General features: G+C 47.7%; 1 pseudogene; it reads left to right on the forward strand.

The window, feature by feature from the left end:
* Nucleotides 1-13,804, forward strand: part of LOC130116880 (vacuole membrane protein 1-like) — a 118,329-nt pseudogene extending 104,525 nt beyond the window's left edge.
* Nucleotides 13,805-14,135: the final 331 nt, after the last annotated feature.

Below are 14,135 nucleotides of genomic sequence, written 5' to 3' on the forward strand. Positions count from 1 at the left end.
CCCAGCTCTTCCTGTTGCACAGTTGTACAGTACTGTATTAGTATTATATATTACCCAGCTCTTCCTGTTGCACAGTTGTACAGTACTGTATTAATATTATATATTACCCAGCTCTTCCTGTTGCACAGTTGTACAGTACTGTATTAGTATTATATATTACCCAGCTCTTCCTGTTGTACAGTTGTACAGTACTGTATTAATATTATATATTACCCAGGTCTTCCTGTTGCACAGTTGCACAGTACTGTATTAATGTTATATATTACCCAGCTCTTCCTGTTGCACAGTACTGTATTAATATTATATATTACCCAGCTCTTCCTGTTGCACAGTTGCACAGTACTGTATTAATGTTATATATTACCCAGCTCTTCCTGTTGCACAGTTGTACAGTACTGTATTAGTATTATATATTACCCAGCTCTTCCTGTTGCACAGTTGCACAGTACTGTATTAATATTATATATTACCCAGCTCTTCCTGTTGCACAGTTGTACAGTACTGTATTAGTATTATATATTACCCAGCTCTTCCTGTTGCACAGTGAGGCGGTACAGTGACATATGGGAGCGTGGATGATTTTGATGGAACATAAATGGAAGTACGGCATTATTCTGTGTCTCATGCCTGGGCCTGTAGACCTTCTCCGCAAACGATGTCATGACGGTGGCCATTCCTCCATGTACGACATCACATGACGGATGGAGACCCTGTCTGTCCTTCTCCCTATTTCCAGCCTGTCTGTTGTCTCCACTATAAGTAGTTACATGACTTGTCCTGATCTGTCCCCGGCCACATTTGACTCACTCGCCCACCCCCCACTTTTTTTTTCTTTCTTTTTTTTCTTTTTTGCAGCGTGCAAGGGCTGCTGAGCCGGTTCACCCCGTGACCCGACAGCTCCGCACCTCCGTACGCAGACCTCGAGAGCCCGTATGACCGTGCTCACCGTGCACCAAGGGGGGTGGGGGCATGTTGGAGGAGGTCGGGGGGCTGTTTTATGGGCCATTCAGGGAAGTGAGAGGAATAATAGACTGCTATAATTGGTGCCTTCGATTTCCTGGCAGTGCTGTGGGCACCCAAGAGGATAGCAGGCGTCCCAGCTCGTGCGGCTCTGCGGGTGTGGGTGTGGGTGTGTGTGCGTGTGTGTAGGCAGGCTGACACAGATGGTGTAGGAGCAGAGATGTGATAAACACCCTGGGCAGGGGGATCTCCGTCCAGGAGTGGGCTCCATGCTTTAGCGGTGAAGTCATTGGGAAAGGGCCCATTTTCAGTTGTAGGAGGAACACACACGCACAGACACACACAGACACACACACACATACGTTACCTTTCTACATTTCTTTGCAAGTGAATGAGAATTTCCCCACCACTAAATTTCACAGAAGGGCTGTTGCAGCCAGCTCAAACATGCTTCTTGCTTTCTTTCTTTTAAATGTTATTCCAGCAGCGGCTGAAACAGACGAAGCAATTGTTAATTTCTATTTTCAATCATCTTTTGTTGTTTTTTTTTTTTTTTACAAATCAAAGACGCAAATTGATTAATAGAAATGAGTTGATGCTCTGCAGATAGATGGCACAGAGGTCCGTGTTTCAAGGCCTCGGGTCAGAACTCTGCCCCGGTCCCTGTGTGTGTGTGTGTGTGTGTGTAGTGTGTGTGTGTGTGTGTGTGTGTGTGTGTGGTACACACATTGTCTGCTGTTATGTTAGGTGTGAACTGTGGCCTGGTTGGGTAACACCAGTGATTGCCTAAGCCGTTTGTTGTGATGATGTTGTAACTGGTCGGGGCCTGGCCCGGGTTCCGTCGTCATGTGAACCCTTGTTCTCTATCATCTCCGTTGCCTGCGTGGACGGTGTGTGTGTGTGTGTGTGTGTGTGTTAGCGATGTCCTGATCAAGGTTATTTTTGCCCCAGAGCCGGATCATTTGATATTGAGTATCTGCCGATGCTAGGCCCCGATGTGATACTTGTATTTTCCTAGAAAATCCAGCTGCACGGTGCACAACTACATTAACAGTATTAAAACCCAACCGGGGATGCTGGACAACTGAATAGCTCTGCAGTGCATTAAGAAAAAATTTTTGTGTGTGAATCCAAGCTGTTCCTCAATGTGTGAGTGTTTAATTTTTAAGGCGCCGTTGTCAAACTGGTTGTATTGAACGCAGCTCGGGTTCCTACCGCCTAGCGGAACGCTCACCTTGCACACGGTACAAGTGCGCGTTGGGCCGTTTTCGTTTTCAAGTTTAAAATATTTCCACACTGCAGACGTTTGAGCCACAGTGGTGCCGGGCGACACTTGCGCGTCCTGTCACACGTTGTGCCCTCCGTTACGACACCTGTGTGACACCTGACGTAAAACAAAGGCTCGGGCTCGGGTTTGGGCTCAATATAGCCGATACCGATCGGTTAAAAAAAAAGGCCTTGATCAGATCGGGACATCCTCTGTGTATGTGTGTGTGTGTGTGTGTGTGCGTGTGTGTGTGTGTAAATGTTTCCTATTATGTGCATTAGTAAATTCAAAGAAGTGTGTAATGTGTGTTTGTGTTAGCCTGCAGCTGGAGGTGGCACTGTGAGCTGTGGCAGGCAGGATCAGAAGGGGCAGAGGGGGTCAAGGGTCACCTCTGACTCATTGCTTGTGGAATTCGAAACGCACTCGGCTCTCTTTGTGAACGGTAGCAGGAAATGATAGCTCATTAAAAAATGAGAACTGCGATAGCCCTCACAAGTTAACCCATTCATCGTGCCGCTCCCGCAGCGGCGAGCAGGCAGTCAGTGCTTTCAGGAAGTGGAGAGAGAGATTGGGTTTTTTGTTGTTGTTTTTTTTTTTTTTTTTTTTTCTTTGTCCCTCAATTTCCTGCAGAATTCCCCTCGATATTTCCTTGTCGTGGTGACACATGCGTCACGACTCGATCCGTCTACCTGTGCCGGGGAGTGTGACGTGAGGAGCCCTCTGAGGCTCACTGTAGCTGCACTGTAGCTGTGATTTAGGGGCTGTGCAGATAGATTTGACTCGACTTGACTCGACATGGCACGGCACAGCTCCTCCTCCAGCCTCACCTGGTTATCAGTAGCCTCAATTCCAGGGTTAATGGCCGGACGCCAGTGCACGGTTTCAGAAGGAAAAGTAAGCGCGCACATGTCTTGCGTGCAGCAGAAGAAGCAAAGCCGTCTAATTTGGCGCGGCGTGTTTTATGGAGTGCCGCATCATGGTTGGCTGCATAATTCACCAAAGCAGAAAAACTCCTTTTCTCCAGCAATGTTCACCCTCATTTATTGGGGTGCTTTGCTGGGATTATTTGTTTTAGACACGTTTCCCACTCTGTAGTCTCCGTCATTTGGCTCTGCCAGACTCCAGAAGTCAGCTTGCAGTGCGGTGACTCCTTTTGTGTTGTTAAGACAGGGAGACGCAAAGATGTCTCCCAAAATATCTACCGCTGTGATCCAATCTGTGTGCACATACTATAAGCCGTTGTTTTATTTGTGTGTGTGTGTGTGTGTGTGTGTGTGTGTTACTTGACATGTTAGTAATGCATACTTTCAGTAATAACAGTGATGAGATGGTAAATAGCTGCTTCCCGTTAATCTGAGTCAAATCTCCCTCAATCTTCCCGTTAAATTACTTGTGTTGATGTAGTGCATCGCTGGCGTATCTATATTTTCTCTTCTTCTTCTTCTTTTTTTTTGCATGTCGCTCACTGAATTCTAAAACCGGTTGGTGATACCTGTGTAATTTACCTTCTCTAATCTGTGAATGCTGGGGGGGGTCGTGACACGCAGCATCCGTGTGAATGGGCTTTAAGCAGAGCGAGTGGGGAAGGTGAGCGGGGTGCTCGCCGCACGCCACTTCGACACAGTGTTGGTATTGTGGTTTCTACTGTAGTGTGGAGGAAGTTGTCCATGTTTACATGTGTTGACTGACGTGTCCTCGCCTTGTGACGGGTAGCAAGTGTTTTTTAACGAAGTGCTTTTGTGCTCTTAACAAAAACGTGCAGTTTCTTATTACGTGACATCTGTAATGGCAAGAGAAAATACATTTATATTATTATTATATATATAATATATATATAATATATATATATATATATATATATAAAACTTTGTTAAAATAAACATTCAGCGGGAGGGGAAGTGCTCAACAAATAAGTACAAGCCTGTTTCATGCCGTAAACAAACAGCTGATGACGCTTATGGCATGAAACAGGCTTGTACTGTCTCATGAAGAATTTACTTGACTCACTGGATTTTATATATATGTAGAAATGAGCAATCTATGTCAAACTGAAAAATATTTTATCATCTGCAAACCAGAAACGTCCACACTGAATAACAGCAATGAACTGGCCAGCAGTTAGATATAAGCACCTATTTTGTAATTATAAATAAATCATGTCAATATAAAAATACCCCCTCCCGACCGTTAGTTATCACGTGTTTTTGAATTTTTGAACGTCGCACGTCTCCCTTCCCGATTGGACGTTGTGCAGGTGATGCGCATGACGAGGCAGTAGAGGGTTTGTTCTGTCTCGAGTAGCTTTACTGACAGCTGAGGATGCTTATGGCAGGAAACAGACTTGTACTGTCTCCTAAACAATTTACTTACTCACTGGATTTTATATATATATATATATATATATATATATATATATATATATATATATAAATTCCAGTATTACATATTATTATTGTTTTGCTCCTTATTTGTTGAGCATTTTCCCTATCGTTGAGTATTTCTTTTAGCAAAATTTTATATGTATACACACACACACACACACACACACACACAGTACAGTATCTGCTCTCTGTGTTTTTATTTCGACAACTTTTATCATCAACCTCAAAGGATTTGTCATTTCTTTCCCTAATCAGCAGATGATGAACTTTACTGTTCTTACTGTTCTTTCGGTTGTTAAGCTGCCACCTCGTACCAGTTTTACCTCATACCAGTTTTACCTCGTACCACTTTTACCTCGTACCACTTTTACCTCGTACCAGTACGTCAGTTTGCCTCTGATTTTGCATGTAGATATGACTTCAGTATCAGCGGCACCGTGTCCCATACTTGTATTTCAGAAAGGTTTAATTGATATTAAATGAACATGGTGCTGAGGCTGGAGTCAGCTGACTCTGATGTAGTTTTCATGGGATTTATTTTATGTTTCGATTGTCGAGTCAAGTCAAGTCGGTTTTATTTGTGTAGCCCAATATCACAAATGACAAATGTGCCTGAGTGGGCTTCACAGCGATTGTGTTAATTTAACAGTTTTCCATCTTCTGAACAGAAGTCTGTCGGCGGGGGAGGCTGAGACCTCTTACTTCAAAATTCACGAGTCTGCAAAGTTCATGCCCAAGTATCAGTACATTTACTGAAACCGTTTGGAAGTATTCACATTTACACACATTCTAGTGCCGTAACAATAAGACATGGATAGTTAGTCATATATATTTATTTATATTTATATGTGGACACACACATATATTTCTGGTGGAAAGTAAAGACCCTGTGCTTTATTTGCACGACTTCTGGAAGTAATTTTATCAACTGGAAAACAACAGTTATAAAGTTTGATAGGATCCACACTAGCAGCAGTTTTATGGCTGAAATCACCTAAATGTAAATCACTGAAACACTCTCGCCCTCCACACACACACACACACACACACACACACACACACACACACATACACACATATATATGTGTATATATACACACACACACACACACACATATATATGTGTATATTTTTATACACACACACACATATATATATATACACACACACACACACATATATATACACACACACACCCACACACACACACATATATATACACACACACACACACACACATAGTATATATACACACCCACACACACACACATATATACACACACACCACACACACACACACACACACACACACACACACATATCTATATATACTACTACCCTGTTACTTGTTCTTAGCACTTATTTTATTCACTCATTTAAAAAAAAACCAAATCTCTTTCTTGCACTTTTACTTTAGCACTGGTTTTGCTCTTAGATGCTTGTTTAGATGCACTTATGACCTCTGATGACTAGTAGTTCTCCTGCTTTCCTACGTTAAATGATGCACTTATTGTAAGTCGCTTTGGATAAAAACGTCGGCTAAATGACTGGAATGTAATGTAATGCAATATATATATATATATGTGTGTGTGTGTGTGTATGTGTGTGTGTGTGTGTGTGTGTGTATGATATATATATATGTGTGTGTGTGTGTGTATATTATATACACACACATATATTATTTATGTGTGCATACAATATATATGTGTGTGTATAATATATATATATGTGTGTGTATGTGTGTGTGTGCATATAATATATATATGTGTGTGTGTGCGTATATAATATATGTGTGTACGCGCGTGTATAATATATGTATGTGTGTGTATATAATATGTGTGTGTATGTGTGTGTATAATATATGTGTGTGTATACATAATTACATATGTGTGTGTGTGTGTGTGTGTGTGTGTGTGTGTGTATATAATATGTGTGTGTGTGTGTATGTGTGTGTGTATAATATGTGTGTGTGTGTATATAATATATGTGTGTGTGTGTGTGTATAAAATGTGTGTGTGTGTGTGTGTGTGACACAGGGTAGAAGAGATACTTTTTCAGGGTGATGAACTTGTCAGCATTCTAACATTTGTTCTAACCCTCCGTAATGCTGCGCCAGCCGATACGCCGATGGTGTAAATGTGTGTTTGTGATGCGGCGCCGTCAAAGTCAGAAAGTGGACCGGCGCTGCAGAATAAATGAAAGAATTTGTTGTGTGCGTGCTTGCAGAGCATTAATCGGCGCAGGAGCTACGGTCCATGTGTCCATATTCCAATACGCCTCATTCACACAAAATACAAATCCATCTGACTGAAGCACTGAAGTCAGTGTAGCCACAGACACCCCAGTCGGGGTGTCTGTGGCCCCCCTCTTGAAGACATGAGTTGAGTGAATTGGACTTTTCCTCACCATTATTTATTTGAACATGTATGTTGTTCAAGAAGTCTTTTTTTTTTTTTGCAAGCTGATTTGCTGAGCCAGACCAGACTTTAGGCAGGAGCGTCTTTCTCTGGCACCAGGTAGTTCAGGTGAACCGCGCTGGTCTTCCCATTCAGCTGAATTAAATCAACTTTCTGTACAAGCTGGAGGATTAACACAAGTCGAGACAAGATCCTCCACCACATGGAGTCAACACAGCGATGTCCTTTCCACACACACATTTCAGGCGCTCGTGGTCAGACTGGTTTATATTTCCACTTTCTGAGGATCACTTCGTTTTAAAGCGTGATTTGGTCAAAATCCAGTGTTTCACGGACCCGTGGCGCGTCGTCCACTAAGCACTGCCTGAGATTGAAATAATAACCCATTTCCTTGCTGGTGTTTTAAGAAGAGCTGCGGGATTTCAACTCGCACCTTGCTGGTGAGTCAAGGGTAAGGGCAGCAGCTGTCGTTTTAACTGGTGGGGGGGGGGGGGGACAGGAGGCGGTGTGAGCAGGTCCCTCTGGCTCCTGCACATTTCAGCCGTCAGCTTCTATCCTCACCACCCACCACACTCTAAACTCACAAGAGCAGCAAGACCAGGACTTGACAATTTCCAAACTTTGCCACAGCAGACGGCGACAAACCCCGAGTGAGACACACTGCACGCACACGTCCAGCGGGACCGCACGAGTCAGAAGCCACAGGATGTTTGGACGCCTGTTAAACTAAAACACACAGTCCCATTCCAGCCCCTCGCACAACAAGACAAAAGCCCCTGTAGCAGGTTTGCAGGTACTCACGGGTCTTTATGAACACAATGAGAGTGGAGACAACGCAAATCCAGCATTTTTCACGCGCTCGGCGGAGGTGGAAAGTAGTTCCCCCATTTAAAACAAAAAACCAAATGCAGCAACACAACAAAAAGCTCATCACATCATTGACAGAAGCACCAGGAGCGAGTCCTGAGGTACTAAGGCGGAGGTCTGGGGCTGCTAGCTTTGTTCTCTCGTGCTGCTTGAGTCGCCGGGCTCATGACTCAGTATTGCTCATCGTTTAGGGTATGATTCGCACCCGCCATTTTCTGAAAAGCCATTTCTCGTCCCTTCTTTGTTCTCACCACTTTGTCAGCCGCTGATTCACTTGGACTCCTTGTTTGTTTCCAGTCCCCCCCCCACCACCACCACCACCACCATGTTTCAATCTGCACACACACGCAAGTTGTGTGTAGGTTATGTGGCCGAGTGTCCATTGATGAGGATGTGGGGAATATTGATGAAAATCTAGGGAGTTTGGTGAGGCTGGGGGTGGGGGTGGGGAGGGGGGGCTTTTTCCCCTCTGAAAAAAGAAGTTCTCTGTTTTTTCCTTTCTTAAAAACCTTTCTTTCCTGCTATTTCTGTTGTGTGATTTAAGGCCTGCTTCATCTCGCTGTGCCGTTTCGTGACTTCCTGTTACTTCCAACATGGAAGCCATTCGTTTCTTCGGCATCACGTTAATCATTAAAAAAAAAAAAAGAAAGAAAAAAAGAAAGAAAAATGACATCACCCCTTCGTTTAGTGGTTATCGGGGATCTGGTTCCCCCCCCCCCCCCACCTCGACAGAACCTGGGATGTGGAAGTGGGCCGGTGGTGCCGGCCGGGTAGAAAGTCGTACGACAGGGTCCCGGCCCACGCAGACCCACCTTCAGGTCTCGTGATGTGCGTTGGGGCTTTGATGGTGTCCTCCAGCGCCGCCGACAAAAGGCAGATATGTAAGATGAATGTATGAATAGTAGGACAGTACGGCCGTGTGTGTGTGTGTGTGTGTGTGTGGGGGGGGGGGGTTCATCTGTTTATAGCCACACAAAGAGTATAAAGTAGAGGTCTTTAGTATGTATTTGTTCACTGATTAATCACTAACTCCATTCTAGGGATGGGCCATTCCCTATTCTAGGGCACTCTCTCTCTCTCTCTCTCTCTCTCTCTCTCTCTCCACTCACTCTTTTTTCTTTTCTTTGTGTGTGTGTGTGTGGGGGGGGGTGTAGTGTGCTTGTAGTTGGTGGCTAAATCTTGTAAAGGGTTTCCTAATATGGGCCGTCTTACAGGAGCTCCCTCCCCCCGTGGGCCATCCCTCCCCGCGCTCAGCCAGTGATGACACAGCTCGGGTACGACTCAGACCTCATTAATTGGCTGAAACCAGTTTTTACAGGAACCGCCGGTGATAAATGTGAGAGTTCTGAGAAGTCATTCATTTCTTCTCACTGCAGCGGCGGAGGAGGCACTGCAGGGGAGGTGAACGGGTTCATGGACGCTCTGTGTGTGTGTGTGTGTGTGTGTGTGTGTGTGTGAGACAGCGAGACGGGCGAGATAGCGGCGTGTGTGTGTGTGTGTGTGTGTGAGAGCGGCGCGGGAGAATGTGTGTGTCTTGCCGCTGCCATGTGTGTGTGTAAGCCAACTTTTTCTTTTTTTTGTGTGTGCGTGAAGAGAACTACTTAGTGTAGCCGTGGTACATTCTGTACTTTCAGTGTGTGTGTGTGTGTGTGTGTGTGTGTGTGTGTGTGTGTGTGTGTTGCTGGTCTATTTTAAATTCCTATCAGAGGGGATGAGCTGTTGAGCGATCGCAGTCTCTCTCTCTCTCTCTGTCCCCCTCTTTTTCTGTCTCGCTCGCTCGCTCGCTCGCTCGCTCGCGCTCAGAGAGGGAGAGCAGGAGGTACACAACACTGTACAGGAGGTAGGACAGTGTGCCTCCTTTTGTTGCTGCCCTTGGGCTGGTGAGTAACAATGATGTGACGTGATTTGTGTTGTCCACCCCCCCCCACCCCCACCTTCCTCCTCCTCCCCTCTCCTCCCTTCTTCCTTCCTCCCCCCCCCCTCTCCCTCTCTCTCTTTTTTCCCCCTCTCGGTGTGTCGGCGGAGCCAGTCCTGTTCCAGTGCTGGGTGCGGCACTGCAGAAGCCCTTCAGGGACTACTCGCGGGCCCAGAGGGCCAAGCTGCAGCGCCGCGCGGGAGAGGAGACCCCCGGCCGTAAGTACGAGGGCCTCGGCCCCCTTCTCGCCGCCTCTATTCATTCACGTGCGAGCGCCCGGGCAAGAATGCGGGCCCCTTACTTTTGCCCCATCCTCTCTTTCCCTCCCTCCCTCCCTCCCTCCCTCCCTCCCTCCCTCTCTGTGTCTGTGTCTCACTTAACTCTCTCACTTTATTCACTTCGTCTGTGTCTTCGTGTCCTCGCTCGTTTCTGTCCCGTACACATTTCCATTTTTGCTGCCAGCCGTGTTTCTTCGCCTGTTCCCAACTTATCGCCCCCCCCCCCCCCCCCGTCCCCTGTTCGGCTCAGAGGTACCCGTTTTGAAGACCCACTGGAAATATCGTCAGTATTATTACGTCATAACCGAGATGAAGGGGGGTTATGTCGGTGTATTGTTTTTGTTTTTGCTTTTTATAAATTTTACAGTTGTGTCGCTTTGTTGCGTTGCCGCGAAGCCTCGCTGGGCCGTGTGGTGTCAGCTCATCCACCGCTTGCTGCTGCAGCACCACACCAGCTTTATTTCCCTAACTGCTGTCTTCCTGAAGCTCTTCTTCCTATTTTATTTGTTTCTTTCCATCTCGTGTCGTTTGGGTCCCAGTCTGATACGGGGGGTTGGGGGGGAAGCGGGGCGGGGGGGGGCGCTATCTCTCCGGTCGATCCTCTTTCCCGTAGCGATACGGTAGATCACAGAGTCATGTTTTGGGGCCGGTGGCAGGATGACAGAGTGGGCTAGCTAGCACGGTGCTGGGCGGGCCAGCGGGGAGGGAGGGAGGAAAAGGAGAGGGGGGGCAGGGAGGGAGGGAAGGAGGAGGGGGATGGGTAGAGCGGGGGGGGGGTCTGGCGCCATTCGCCGTACAGAACTGTACTACTGTAGTGTGTGTAGGGTGTGTGCTGACTCATGCTCCATCTTAGCTTAACTGTGAATGTGAGCGAGTGTGGTCACTCCTCCTCCCACCCACCCCACCCCCACCCCCTTCCCTCATGTTGTACACACACACACGCGCACACACACACACACACACACAGGCGCAAACTCACACTCGCACACGGTGCCCCGCCTGAACTCAGCACCGACCGACTGTAGACTGGACACCCCCCACCACCACCACCCCCACCCCCACCCCACCTAACCACCCCCTCCCGCCAGTGACAATCCATCAAACTCCCCCCTGTCTAGAACAAAAAGAGCCAGTTGTAGCTGCAGCCCTATCTCTCTCTTTGAAAGCCTTTTCCCTCTCCCTCTCCTCCTCCTCCTCCTCCTCCTCCCGCTCACTGCTCTCTCTCTCTCTCTCGTGTGTGCTTATCTCCTATGGTGATTCATTGAAAATGATTCTTTATTTTATTTTTTTCGTCTTCATCTCTTCCCGTACGCGCTCGCTAGTTGAAAGAAAGAGGGGAGAAGAAAAAGGATAAACCGAGTTGCACAACGCGGAGATTAAGGCAGCCTCTAGAACAATGTTCCTTTTTTTCTTCTTCTTTTCTTTTCTTTTTTTTTTCTTCTTTTTTTTCTTGTAACTTGAGCCTCCTGCAGTTACAGGAGAGAGAAGCGAGGCAATTTAACTCGGCAGAGGCAAAGCTGCAGGCTGGGGTCAACGAGGGCGTTTTGGAGAGGGAGGACGGTGGTGGCGGGGGGGGAGGGGGTGGTGGTGGAGGGGGCGCAGGGGGGGAGGGGGAGGTCTACCGCGTGTTTTATTACTACCCCTGATCTCTATCTGTCCTGCACGTGGTGCTGGATCCCCACCTAGCCTCCAGCATCAGACTGGGACGAGAGGGGAGGTGGGGAGTTGAAGAGGGGGTTTTTGAAGGGCGTGGGGACGGCGGGGGGTGTGTGTGTGGGGGGGCACAGCACATAACTGACCAAACACTTCTTCTTCCTCTTCTTCTCCCTGTGTTCGTCTCTGTGGTTCCTGGCAGGAGGAGAACTGGCTGTCGTGGCTCTTGGAGGAGGTTGTGGTCGTCATGGTATGCTTCTTTGTCTGCTCCATTGTCAACTCCGTGGCCCAGAGCTACGCCAGGCGCAGGCCGTGGGGGAAGCACTCGCAGGGCAAGAAGACGGAGTAGTTAAGGCCGGCCCCTCATGGCAGTCACATGTACGCCGTGGCCTCCTGCAGCCGGCCACCACCCGCACCCACCCACCCCATCAACACACCCCACCTACCCCACCCCACCCCAGCGCAAATGTTATATGCAAGCTGCAACTGAAACCGTGTGCTTCTTCTTAGTCTCTTCTTCCTTTTCTGCCCTTCTTCCGGGGGCTTCTACCAGCCAGACACCTCTAACCTCCGTCGTGTTAGCTGAAGCATGGCTGCCTCAGTGTCAGAGCTCGTTTTCTTTTGTTTTGGTCGAAGCATGCTGCCTGTGAACTTGGACTTGGTGTACTTGGCTTTTCATGGCGTTTCATGCGATAGTGGCGTCCGTAGTCTCGGGCTAGTTTTTTCTCTCTTTAAGGTAGGTGCTAGCTGTTGTGTTTGTGTGTGTGTGTGTGCTGATGTGGGAATTGGGTACCCATGTCGGGCTCTGTGAGCACCTCCTCGGTTGTGTGAATGAGAACCTGCTGGTGTTAGTTCTGCTCAGCGAGGCCTCGTGCTTCTCTGTTTAGTCCGGATTCTTCTTCTGCTAGGAACCTGAGGTGTTGTCTTCGTGTCTGTCTTTGTGTAGTGGCTAAGCTAGATTTCGCACTCCTGTTTGAAGTAAGTTGTGACTGCACTGTATCACAAAGATAAAGGTTGTGCTGTTAGTGTGAGGAACCGTCTGTTTGTTTGTCCATCTGTCATCGCAGTAGTTTGTGTTCACACTGTTGTATTTGTGAATCTAGTGGCTGTACGAGATGTACGAGAGGAGGAGGTGGCTGGATGGACAGTAAGTGACCGTCTAGGTCAGTGCCATCACGCCCATATCATTACTGTTCGGGGCTGGGAAATCACGCGAAGAGTTAAGGGACTTGATCGCTACCTGTGTGGCGACGTAGGTGTGCATTTCTATTATTGTGCGTGTGTACAATAGACTCGTCTGAGCAGCTTTTACGATGGGAATTGATAAATCGGCCACATGAGTTATCCCACTGGCCCCCTTTGTCTGCCCTTATTGTTCCACTTCCAGGAAGAGAGCACATGAGTCAGCCCGGGGCCTCTCCACCAGATGCAGCCATATAGTGAATCAGACCTACGACCGTGTACTAGCCTGCGTGTGAGAGACACACACACACACACACACACACAGATAGTAGGTCTTTTGCATGGTTGACACATTTGTTGGCCTGTTAGCTTTTGCGGGGACTAGACTAGATAGTGCACCACCATCACACTAGGAGATGGTCTGCTGGTCTTTGTGTTGTGGATGAGGAGTTGCTCCCTTCAACTCAGCAGCGGTGTGACTTGGACTCGCTGGCTAGCGGCTCCCAGGAAAGACTCTTTGTCTTTACTCGTCTGCCGAGCTTTCCTCCTCCTTCCACCCCGTCCTCCTTCCGTACATCCAGACCCGGCACATTTTCAGCACCGTGGTGGAAAATGACCTGACCGCCCAGCTGATGCAGGAAGTCAGTCTGACTAGATAACCAGTTTTCACGACGAACACAATTTTTTTTTTTCTTTGTCATCAACATGTACTGTTTGTTGTTGCTGTTGTTTGTTTTTTCTCCCTGGATACGCCAGCATCTCCTTCTTTTGAAGTTTTGCTGGTGAAATGTATTTGTTGTTTGTTTTTTTTTTTGTGTTTTCTTTCTCCGTGCCGCTGCCGTGCTACGCTGCACTGAGCGCAGTGGGCGCTTAAAGCAGGCACAAGCACGAGAGAAAGGGAGGGAGGGAGGGAGGGAGGGAGGGAGGGAGGGGAGGAAGGAGGGGAAAAAAGGGAAAGAGAGAAGAAAAAAAAAAAAGGAAAAATCGCTCGGCGCGGAGTGAAAAGCGTCTGTGCCATTACCCCGGCTGAACCTTCCAATGAACTCGTTGCACTGCCCCAGTCAGGCAGCCAGGAGACGAATCAGTCGAGTAGATTCAAAACAGAGGGGCACTGTTGAGCTGCACCGGCTCCGCTCGCAGCGCGCGGAAGCCACCCTTTCCCTGCCGCTCGCGGGTAAGTACGGTACAAGTACATGTGTGTGTGTGCATGTGTGC

The sequence above is a fragment of the Lampris incognitus genome, chromosome 8 (genome assembly GCF_029633865.1).
Source record: "Lampris incognitus isolate fLamInc1 chromosome 8, fLamInc1.hap2, whole genome shotgun sequence".
NCBI lineage: Eukaryota > Metazoa > Chordata > Actinopteri > Lampriformes > Lampridae > Lampris > Lampris incognitus.